General features: G+C 43.3%; 1 pseudogene; it reads left to right on the forward strand.

The window, feature by feature from the left end:
• Positions 1-12,803, forward strand: part of LOC141917609 (dymeclin-like) — a 170,299-nt pseudogene that overhangs the window by 39,988 nt on the left and 117,508 nt on the right.

Here is a 12,803-nt window from a genome sequence, read left to right on the forward strand (position 1 = left end):
CTCTGGGCTGAATGGAAGAAGCTGTGTTAGTAAAATAGCTCTTGGTGTCCTGTTTCCTTCTCAAATATAGGCAAAGAGAAAAAGATTACTTAATATACTGCCTTTGAGCTGAAGAGTGTGCATGACCATAATTACTAATCCCCTTAAACATATAAAATACAGAATTTCAAATGACAAATTTAATATTATGGGAACTTCAAATATGGGGTGACCTTTTTGGATTTCAGTTCTGTGCTCTTTTAGTGATTAGAAACCAAGTGACTACATCATTTAAAAACATGACATACAATTGTTTGTAAACATCTGATTATCAGAGAAATGAAGTAACCCTTTGCCATTACCATTAATGAGACAAGGCGGTGTTTTGTACCTTTAACAAACAAATAATGAGATCTAAATACCTATGTGTTGATTGTCCCCAGGTTACCTGAATGTGTGAGTAGAACCAGTGTTCTTACTTTCAGATGTGGAATCAGTTCTCTGTGGCAATGTTGAGTTGTAGCAGAAGAGTCCTGCACTACCAAACCAAGGGATGATGCTATGGTGTAACACACTGATATTTTTTAATTTTGCTTTCCAGATACCCCTTTTTTTCACAAATAAAATTATGATTCTTTCCATCACAGTTTATATGAATGTGTATATCTTGGAAAGAGTAAATAGTATAAAATCAGCAGCAGCTTGAAGTAGTTCCCAGCATTGCCTTTCTCTTTGTCTTCTGCAAGTCATTCAGTGGCTGACTCTCCATATCTCCTCATAGGAAATTGGTTGCTGTGGGGACGAATTCCCGTGCAGGCCACAGGAGACAAGACCACAGACAATAATATGATTGGAAGTCAAGCTCAAACTTTTATTAGGAAGCAAGCCCTTCTGGTATTCAGGGCAAGTGGCAATGATGTCTTGAGCCTGACACCTTGATAAAGAAAACTGGTTTTGTATTGCTCTGGCGTTTTGGTGGAAAAATGCATGTGAAAGCCGTGCTTGCTTGAAGACATTTTTATTAGCTACTGTAACATGTGCATAGTAACCGGAACAATGATACACACAGGTTCCTGACCAGCAAGTAATAGTAGGCGCTGCCTACCTTTCATGATCAGTTTGGCAAACATTTCTGGATGAGTAGTAACCGTCTTGTGCATTTGGTGTGACAAAACAAAAAACAAAACAAAACAAAACCCATTCAACAATAACAAGACGGTCACTAAGTGTTTCATCCCACTGAAACAGCAGAGCATAGGGCTGCCCTGGAGGGTTAAATAATATCAGTTGATACGGATGGCCGGGCACACATCGCGATGATTGTGTTTCTGAGATGGCGTTAGCTACATGGTGGAGATCTTGTTTCGCTTTCTCTGTAAGTACTCTGGGTGATGTCAGTGAAGGATCTCCTCGCAAAATATCAAACAAGCTATGCAGATCATCATTAGTTAGGCCCAACAACAGCTGTATCCAATTTATGGCTCCTAACAGTTTCTGTAAATCATTTAAAGTCTTAACATCAGTTTTAAGTTTAAGGTGTTGCGGGACAATGGTCTGTTCACAAATTCTCCACCCCAGGTACTGCCACGGTGATGATCGCTGTACCTTTTCAGGTGCTATTTGTCACCCCATTTGAGATACTGAGTCTTTGGGTAAAGCAAGAGGCTTTTCCATGATCTCCTGTGTTTCTGCTGCTATAAGGATGTCATCCATATAATGATAGATAACAGCCTGGGGGACCTGCATTCTAACAGGGCTCAAAGCCTTTGCAACAAACCACTGACACATCGTGGGACTGTTTTTCATGCCTTGTGGCAAAACAACCCAGTGGTACTGTCTTGCAGGTTCACTACTTCAGATCAATTATTGCAAGATGCCAGTTTTGGGGAATCCTTGTTGGGGAGGGCATTCCTGGCTGTAACGTACCCATATCCTCCATGGCATCATTAATGTGTCGGAGATCATGTAAAAGTCACCATTTACCACTTTTCTTTAAAATAACAAACACCAGGGAGTTCCAAGGACTGGTGGTAGGTACGAGATGTCCTGCACTTAATTGTCCTGAATTAAATCATTAAGGTGGCACAACTGTTCCATTGGTGAGGGCCACTGACCCACCCACACAGGTGATTCTGTTTTCCAGGTTAGTTTCAGGGTGGGTTTAGGGGTGGGTTGTGCTGCAGTGGCCATTAAGACAAATTTGATCCAATTTGAGTTCCCCATTGAGCCATACAGTCATGACCCCATGATGTAGTGGGGGTTTCCAATATAAATGGATGAATATTTGCTACCTGGTTTTCTGGTCCCCTTACATGAATGAGATCTTTGCTTTGAAACGTTACAGCATGACCACCAACCCCGAAAAGCACTCGAGTTACCCGAGCTAACGGCCAATCTGCTCACAGATATTACAGTCACATCCGCACCAGTATCTAAAATGCCTGTCAGTTCAACAGATTCTTCTGCTTTAGTGAGGGCACATTTTACCAGAGGTCGACCTTGTGTCACTGTCTGAGCCCAAAATATTTGAGGAGTACGTGCTGATCCAAATCCTGAGTCACCCTGGCTTCTCGGCATACTATTAGGGGGAGCCGCAGTAAAATAAACAAGCTGAGCAATTTTTGACCCTTTTGTTACTGAACACGGGGGTCCAGGGGTCCAGGCCATAATTCTGATTTCCCCTTCATAATCGGCATCTATGACCCCTGGTAAAACGAACAACCCCTGTGATATTGTAGATGATCTTCTGACAATATCGCCCTCAGGCAGATGGTACAAAGGTGCACTCTCCCCACAGAGTACGCACCTAAATTCAAGACAACAATTAACACAGAATTACTGCCTCCGCTAGAGGAGATATTTCACCTATGACACTTCAAACACTGAGCCCGAACAAACAGGCAGCACCGATGACCCAGCGGGCGGGCACTAGGGCGCTCTGTACTAAGGAATGTTCCCTCGTCCTGCACTACCCCCCCACTGGTACAGAGTCTGCCCTGCGCTTCGTTCCTCTGCGGCCGCTTCCCTCGCGGGATAACGGGACTGCGGGTCAGAGAACTCCGCACTCCGCAGCTGCAGCTGGGCTGCGCCTCACACCCGCAGAACAGTCACACACCCACACAAAGGGGCCCTTACACTTATTACTCACACAACATCAAATGACAAACACTACAAACATCAAAACACCATTAAGAATATATAAAGCCATTGCTTATTGATTATGTGGTGTTGGCAGACAAGGGGCGCCGCATCCCAGTGTCAGCACCTTCTGTAAAAACTGCCGCTTCTGGCGCTGGGGGGGGGGGGGGCGCGGGCCGAGAGCACGGTGCCAGGCTCAGCCGTAAGCGGTTGCCCCGCAGCAGGGGGGGCTCGGGGAGGCCCGGGGCCACTGCCGCCAACTCCACGCTTGCAGGTGGGGGGGGGCAAATGCTGAGTACAGAGATCCACACACTCAGTTTTCCAGATCACGTCGGTAGTATATCACGTCGATCACGTTGATAGCAGATCACGTCGGGGTCACCATTTGTGGGGACGAGATCCCGTGCAGGCCACAGGAGACAAGACCACAGACAATCAATATGATTGGAAGTCAAGCTCAAAGCTTTATTAGCAAGCAAGCCCTTATATACTCTTGTGCCTTCTAAAAATAGCAGCAAGCCTTTATATATTGTTGTGCATTCTAAAAGTAGCTCCCCTCAGCACTTTCCACAAACATTGCTACCCGCACACAGCCAGTAGATAAGTTCCTGCTTTTGCAATTCCAAAAGGTCCCTTCTTTATCAGTTTCTTCCTTAACGAGCACATTCTTTTCTTCTGGCCTTCTTGTAACTATTTCTTGTTTTCAGACGTCATTAATCTTCTGACCCGAGTGCTGGTTGTACTTTTCCATTGTCAGTGTGGGCGGAAAGTTCAGTAAGCCAGCATGCACACCCACAGGTTGCTACTTCTCCATCCTCTCTCTTTAAGAAAGAGGTTTTGCTGAGCAAACTTGTTAGTGGGAGGCATTCTAAAAGCAGAAATGATGTACAATGAAGGGCAACAATTCTTTTCACTCATCCAAAGAAGAGGTGAGAAGAAGCGATATAGTCAGAAGTGTGTTTTCATATAACTTTTTAATGAATGAAGCTGATCAGTGAGGTTGGTGGGGTATGGATTTTTTTTAAGACATCTGAACATGAAGTTTCAATGAAACATACTTAATATATCAAATATACCAAAGTTATACAGTGAGAACTTTGTGTGCAGTAGTCCTTGTAAAGCAAATTTTTGTTTTGACCAGAGTAACCCTGAATTTATAGAGGATCTTGTCCATGTTTTTAGGGTACTTCCTGTTGACTCATTTTTACCAGTCCTTTAAGGCAGGTTTTTTTGTGCATATGTTTGCTATATCACTCCAGGTTGGTCAGCTGAGTACTCTTAAGAGGAAAGAGTGAATTGATTCTCCTTCTGCAATAAACTCAGAAATGGTGGTAAACTTCATCCACCCTGATAGTGGAGATCACTTAAAGATATGAAGCTCCTAACCTAGCTGATGACTTTCTCTAACTCATTAAGGGAAGAGACCTCACCTCTGGTAGAGAAAGGCTTCAGTGCCAAGTCAACAGTTAACCTGTTGATCTGCCCCACGACCTTCCACATGTACGCTCTTGTAGATCAGTCAGAGCTTGTACGAGCTGCCTCTTGCCCAACTTTTAATGAGGGAAAATGGGAAAGGGCTAGGGTGGAACAGGAGACTTTTTAAAGTGTAAAGGGTAAGATCAAAAAGAATATAGGAGTCTGGTGGCACAGGGCATAGAAATTAGGAAATTTCCAAATTTAATCATCTTTCTACATTTAGTGTGTTTCCACATGACTTATGATAAAGTTGAAGAGATCTGCTAGGTGACAATACTGCAGAGGTCTGTCTTTTTTTTCTTTCTTTTCATATTTTCTTTTATTCTTGCTTGTTTTGGTCACATATGAGGCTGGAAGCTAATTTACCAATCTTAAGGAATGCGAGTTTCCAGACAACTTTCTGTGTTCTTATTCAGACCTAGGTGCTGAAGAACTTTTTTTTTCTTTTTTTAGATATTAAAATATTTTTTTAAAGTTCTTTTTTTTCAGATATTAAAAAATATCACTTGGTATGCTGAGAGTGTCTTAACAGAGATCTCACTTGGGAGTCTCCTGATACTAGTCGTGATAAGAACCATCCACTATAACATGACACAAACAAGGGTAGCACTTAGGCACGTAGTGTGGATTTCTAACTTCAACAGCATGAATTCACTTTTGAACAGGTGTGGGATTTTCTTCATTCTGTTGCAACCAGTTAGCATCTGAATTTAGAGAAGGAAAGGAATGGGAAGATCAGCCATATTAACTAAGCACAATATTAAGTGGTTCTGAACTTGTAACACCATCTCTGTATTATCATTCAATTCATTAAGTAGGTTTCTCTAAAGTCCATGACTCAGGCACCAAACTGCTCATCTTCAGATGAGAAAGAAAAGTTCTTTAGGTTGATGAGAAGAAATGATTCCTTATAGGTTGTTTGTCTCTGTTCAGTTACTTAGAAGTGGGAATTTCAGCTCTATTTATTGTTAGTGTTTTTATGAAGTAAGACAGGGACTGGGCCATAAAACCTTTTTGAGCTCTAGCTAAGCAAAACTGCTTCAACTTTGTAGACTCCTATCAGATTGTTTTTGTGCATTTTTCAAGCATTTAATTCTATACCTTATCTCAAACATATAAGCATGGAATCATACACTTTTGAATATTTTCAACAACTGCAGTCACAGAAGTTTTTATATTAAAAAGCAGAAAACAATATTTAAATATATTTTAAATTGGAAAACTTGAGGTTTTCACTTTTATGATCAAAAGAATTGGAAGAAACAAGGACATTCTTGGCATATATTGGATTTGGAATCTGTTATGTAAATGCGTATTTTAGACATAAATAGGGAAAATAAATCCCTATTGGATTGGATAAGTGGGCAAGTTTGGTTCTGTGAAAACCCTTGACTTTGATAGGGCCATCATTTAAATGCTTATCTGGTCAAATGGTTTCAGAGATGCTAACAAGGGGACCAGAACTCTGAAGTATTGTATGGTTATAGTTGTGGGATATATAGAATGCCTTGAAAGAGTTAATAGGGAGATGAGTTATGAAGCAGAAAATTTTAGGATAAGACTACAAAAAGGAGAGAGAGGAAGGGAGAGGAGGAGAATGTGTTTCAGTATTGATTATATCTATGATGTCATTGTAAATCAACATTGCTAAAGATATGAAGACATGCACAAATACACATATACACATGTGTGTATACATATACACATATACACTCTGAAATCTGTATTAAACAATCACTCTTTTGTAAGCCTTAGATTTTAAGAAAACATATTTAAAACATCACCAAGTATATACACTTTGCATTTCTGCCATATGCTTTTTGACCACATCCTTTAAAGGAACATATATTACTGTCTTTTGAAAGATTCCTGCAATAGGTGTCAGTGTATATCAAAAGGACAGTTTGATGTGGTTTTTTTCTTTCTTCTTCTCTCTGACAGGACAAATACCTTCATACAAATTGTCTGGCAGCTGTCACGTCCCGCTCAGACGAGGGAGACAAGTGACTCAGATTCGCAAATCCCCAATGGAGCGGACAACAAGTCTCCAAGTCCAAACATTTATTAACTACCCACAATGTACTAATTGAACACACCATAATTGGCTAAGTATATAGCAAGTTGTGGCAAGCAATACAATATGCCTTGCCTTTCTTAATGGGAAAAGGAAAAGAGGGAGATAGAGGGAATGGGGAAATACAGATCACCGGTCTGGGTTTCTGCGCTGATCCTGCCGACGAGGGTTCCAGGAGGCAGTCGTCTTTTTCGCTGGCATCCGTCTTCTTCGCTTCACTGCACTCTCTCTCGGCCCCCCCCCCTCCTTCCCCCCTCTTGATTTATACCCACTTTCCTTGGGTCCGTCCCCTAGGCCGACCCACATACCTACGTATCCCATGTATGGGGAGGGGTAAGGTGTTTCATGGGATGATGTAATTAGCATGATCATGTTAGCCCTCGTTAGCATATTGAGGGGTGTTAACTTTAATATGCATTTCGTGGCTAATGAAGCAAAGGTCATTCACCGGACAGATGGCCCTTGAAATTTGTCCAGGTGCACCAGAGCAGAGCCGTCCTGTCTCCACAGGGCTCCCTCCTCCAGTCCCATCTTGTGTTATTCGGGCAGCCTTATCAGCTTCGACCTCCACAGAATGCACCCTGTGACTCATAGTTTTGTCTTGCGAGTGTTTGAGACATTTCTTCGATCAGCCTCAACTTTTGCTTTCTCAGGCTGTTTTTCTTAGTTTCTCGCAGGCCTGGTTTCTCGTCTCTCACAGCAGCCTTAGCAAATATGTCAGCACAGTTCCATTCACTTCATCAGTATGCTGCTCAGAGGATCATCAGGTAAATATAAAGACTTCTCTTGAAACTCATCTTTGCTGAAACTCAGGAGTAGAGAAACTTGAATTTTATATGTCTTAATAGATACTGATGAACTAAGTAGCTGAAATGATAACTGAATAACTAAATAATCCCAGAATAAATCTTATTTGCTTTATACTTGAATCTGTTCTGAATGCACAAAAAATATTAGTTTTTCTGTCTGAGAAACTTCTGACTTCTGATTCTCTTAACAGAACAGCTCAGTAGCTGCTTTCAAACCAGAAGGTTTTCAGGGATTTGCTTTTTTTTTTTAGTCATGTATCACATTATTATAAAAATGCACTGAGTGGTGGTTCTCGAGTACTATGCAGATTGTATTTTCAACTTGCTTTACTTCTTCCTGCATATTTGGCAAAAGATCTATTTTTTAAATCAGATATAACATAATGATCATTTTGTGACGGGGCCCTGCAAATACAGGCAATAAAACCTACACCCATGCTTTTCAACTAATAAAGTTTATTAGGCTGTATAGTAATAAATAGTCAGTATCTCCTCTGGTTCTAAAACAGGGCCATAACTTTAAAGAAGTAGATATTGAAATTGGTCCTTCCTAGTTTGTATCTGTGCTGCAGACCACTTTGTAAATACAGGTAATCCTGTGTCCAGCATCTTTCTCATCTTGGCAGCCAGCCCTGCTCCACACTCCAAGGGAAACAGGGAAGGTCCTTGTTAATGTGATCTGGAATAAACTGTTAAAGTGCTTGTCAAGTACAGACAGTGTGCCAAAAATAAGTAAATGATAATTGCATGCCTGTACACTTTGTAAAGTACTGGGTTAACAAGAGATACATCTTGTTCTTAAACCACTGCTCTTCAAGATTTAATTCTCTCTGAGCCCCTTCTCTTTAGGAAATGGTTGGTTGTAGAAGTATGGACAAGTGACCAGCATGAATGCATTTTGCCATTATCTTTTCCCTGCTTGATACTCGCCTTCTTTTCATACCCTTGACAGTGATAATGAGTGTTCAGAATTTGAATTGGAACTATTTTCTCATTATGTATCACAGACATTGTCTTAAATACCTGCTCTCTTCATTTCTCAAATTATAGACATGGAGTCTGAGTTTTCCAAACATTTGCAAATGTTGGCCTCTGAAATCACAGGTCCTGGTGTGGTGTGAGATACACTACCTTGATGCTCAAAAACATGGTCTGGTTTTTAGTGTGATACTTTGTTTTCTACTTCAGAGCTTTTCCCTATGTTTCCAGTTACTGATTTTGTTCCATTTTATTCTAATTCCTGCTTCTGCAGACCAAAGCGAGATGTGTTCCTCTCGTTATATTTGGGCCAGGAAGAGGTTGTCTTGCTAGTCCCATTACAGCTAGCTGTTATCACCACTCAGTAATCTTATCATAGAATCATGTAATACCAGGTTGGAAGGGACCTCAAGGATCATCTGGTCCAACCTCTCTTGGCAAAAGCATGATCTACATGAGATGGCTCAGCGCCCTGTCCAGCTGAATCTAACTGCATGTGTATTTCTGTGTGGCTTCTGTCAAAATGCTCTGAGTTTATGGACATCTACTGTTCAAAATTAAACTCATGATTCAAAGTAAGCTCAGCTGGACTGTTTTGATTTAATTGGGTTATGAAATGGCTAAGCATGTGGTCTGCTGGCTTATCAGAGAGGTGGCAGCCATCAGTAGAGAAGCAGCAGCCTCCGTACCTTTGCACACAGGTCTCATCTCAACCTTTAAACTTGGAAACAAAAGGAGCCTTTTGTGCTGAGGCTCTTCCCTACACCTGCCTTTTCCAGCCTTCTCAGATGTGGTTTTAATGGCATCTTTGAGGCAGATTGACTCCCTGATGTATAAGACCCATCTCAAGACCCAAGGAAGGACATGCAACACCCAGAAATTCTCTTGCACTCCTTATGTGTAACATTTCAACAATCTGCTGTGGCATTTGGATGCCTTATTTGTCATCACTCTAGACATGCATAGTTACAATGTGACTTTAAAATTGCTGCTTGATTTTAGTTGTGAAATAATTGTGCTGATATTCTTATTGAAGGCAGACAAACTTCTGTTGAGGCTTAACACTGATGCATGCAGAAAGGAGGCAATAGGAGTGAATGGCAGAAAATGGGGAAAAAAAAGTTCTGTCACATTGAAATTGTCTATCATTACCTATCTTTTATTGTGTGAAGGACTAAGAAAGCCACATTTGAAATGTGACAAATAGACAGAGAGAAGACTCAAGACAGAGAATTGTAGAGATGGCAGTCTGGTAGGATAGCAGTCTGAGAAGGATGCTGGTTACCCAACTACTGGGTGCCAGCAAGGTTGAAACTGTATTTTTCTGGTTGGATATAATGTAAGGATTGGTAGCAAAAATGGACACACTCATCAACTGAAGAAGCAAACCAAAAAGGCAATATGATATTGTCTCGTCCTACGCGGTGGGTTACGAGGGGGGTAAATCTTTTGAATTCCCCGAGAGTCTGCCTGTGGGTATGTGGTGGTTTAGGCCCTGCCCGGGTCTGAGACCACGCGGCCGCTGCCCCTCCCCCACAAAGGGAGTGAAATACAAAGCCCCGATCTGAGATAAGGAAAGGTTTAATACAACAGTGCAACAGCAACACAACAAAGAACAACAATAACAATAACAGTAACAGTGATAGCAATGAACAGAGCAAAATAGCTACCAAATACAGCAGTTTGAAGCACGATGTACAAAACCACGAGTGCACCGCGCTCCGCGCCAGGAAAATGTGACCTGCCAGGATGGGATGTCCGCATGGTATCTGAATAACCCGGCTAGAGCTCCCCCCCCACTGCTGGGGAAACTTAGCCCTATCCTGGTTAAACCAGGACAGGGTAGAAGAGCCAATCTCCGCTCGGCAGAGCCACAGGGTGGGCTGAGTCAAGAGAATGACTCAGGAACAATTGTGCTTTATTAACTGACTTTATTAACTGACCACTTCAGTGAGTGAATGGAGACAATTTGGCAACAATCAACTGATAACTGTCCAGGGAACAAATAAAGGCACTTTGGCGATGAGACTATTTTGCTAATAACCTGTCAATGATCAACCTATCGCAATTTAATTCATACAAAACTTATATACATGAATATATGTGAGAGAGAGAGAAAAGAGGAAAGAAAAGAGAGGAGGAAGGGACAGGAAAAGGGGAATCAACACCTGTTGCATTTTAAAATAATGAATTAATTTGGTAAGAGGCAAATCCCCTTGTGTTCCAGCCGATCCTCAGAGATCAGAGGGGCTGGGGGCGGCTGGACTTATCTCTTAATAGCTATGCCAATTATGGCTGTAACTATAGGCCTGACACCAGATGCACGAACAGCCCGTATGCTGTAGGTCCGGTTGCATTCAAGAGAAGCAGTCAGGTTCATGAATAGTACGGTTTATTCTTATGCAGCATCTACAGATTCTTGGAGATTGCCTATGATAAATGCACAAACTGCAGGTTGGCTATATAGCACTACACACAAAAACCGATTGCAATCACACACATTTAATTCCCGGGTAATGACTCGGCATAGCCAAGGGCCCAAATCTTACCAAAAGGAAGGTGTCCCTTCTGGAGGGGGGGTGGGGGGTGGAGGGTGAGGAGCACAGACCCATTGATCTGTCCCTCCAATTTGGTATCGGATTATCATCCCTCCGAGTTAGATATAAACTCGGGGTAGTATTTATCTAAGTATGTATATGTGAGTGGGTGGGACTGTGGTCAAGCCATTGTTTCTTGAGTAACGACACAGCACATTCCTTGGTGCAAGGTGTGCGCTGGTTCTGTGGGAAAAGAGGAAGAATGAGAGATAAGGTCCAGTTGCTGAGGAGAGGGGCTCCGAAGAGGAGGATAGCGGCAGGGGACCCTCCTGAAAGCATCAAAAACCCACAGCAAAACCGCAAGACGTGAAGACAGAAGCCCCGGGGAAGAGGGAGAGCCTCAAGGCGCCTCCCCACTGAGCGAGAAGAGTGAGCTGCTGCTAACGAGGACGTTGGTGACTCAGAGTGGGCGGAGACTGGAGTGACAACACCCCACGTCCCTCACGTACAAGAGCAGACCCCAGGGAGCACGAGCGACCAGGAGCGCGGCAAACAGGGCGGGCAAACAGGGCGTGGCGCGTCAGAAGGGTGAGGCACGGCAGTTTGCGCGGACAGGGCACAGTCCCTCTCCGGGGTCTACAACTTATCTGAGCTAGTTTCATCTTATCGTCCTCCATGAGTAGACTGAACCATGGTCTCCACTCGGGTCAAAACCACCACCAGAAAGAACGTGGCGACCCAGACGGAGCTGCCACGCAAGCACGCAGTGGTCCAGGTCCCAGGCTGCAGGGAGTGCCTGAGCCTGTCAATCCTGCCAGAGGACAGCAGTGACAGCACCTGTGTGCGCTGCAATCAGCTGGATGACCTGCTCAGTCTGGTGGCGGACCTCAAAGAAGAGGTCGAGAGATTAATAAGTATTAGGGAGTGTGAAAGGGAAATTGATTGGTGGAGTAGCACCTTGGCACCCCTGAAGCAAAAGGAGGAAATGGAAGCTCCAAACAAGACAAGTAATCCCTCATCCTCTTGCTACCAGGCAGAAGGAGGGGACCTAAGAGATGGGGGAGGCTGGAAACAGGTCCCTGCTCAGGGAGGCAGGAAAATCCTCTCTCGACCTCCCTCACCCTCCATGGTGTCCCTTCACAATAGATATGGGGCCCTGGAACTTTTGAATAAAGCAGAGAAAAATGAAGAAAATGAGTCAAACAAGGAGGAAGATGAAGGTCCACCAAGGCCAGGTCGCTCTAGACCAGGTATTAAAACCAGTTCTAAAAAGACCCCCAGAAGAGTCATTGTAGTGGGTGACTCCATTCTGAGGGGTGTCAAAGGCCCCATATGCAGACCAGACCCACTTCATAGGGAAGTCTGCTGCCTCCCTGGGGCCCGCGTCAAGGACCTCATGGCTAAACTCCCCGTTCTAGTGAGACCCAAGGACTACTACCCTCTCCTGGTTTTTCAGGTAGGTAGTGACGACATTACCAGGAGAAGTCCTAAAGCAATGAAGAGAGATTTCAGGGCCTTGGGGAAACTGGTTAAGGGGTCAGGGGCACAAACTGTGTTCTCCTCCATCCCTTCAGTTGCGGGGATGGATGAAGAAGATTACAGGAGAACTCAACAGATGAACTTGTGGCTCCAAGACTGGTGTTACCATCAGGGCTTTGGATTTTTCAATCATGGGTTGGTATACAGGGCACTAGACCTTTTGGCATTAGATGGAATGCACCTGTCCCAGAGGGGGAAGAGGATCTTGGGGCAGGAGTTAGCTGGGTTCATTGACAGAGCTTTAGACTAGATCTGAAGGAGGAAGGGGGCAAA

This window comes from Strix aluco, chromosome W (genome assembly GCF_031877795.1).
Source record: "Strix aluco isolate bStrAlu1 chromosome W, bStrAlu1.hap1, whole genome shotgun sequence".
Classification (NCBI taxonomy): Eukaryota; Metazoa; Chordata; class Aves; order Strigiformes; family Strigidae; genus Strix; species Strix aluco.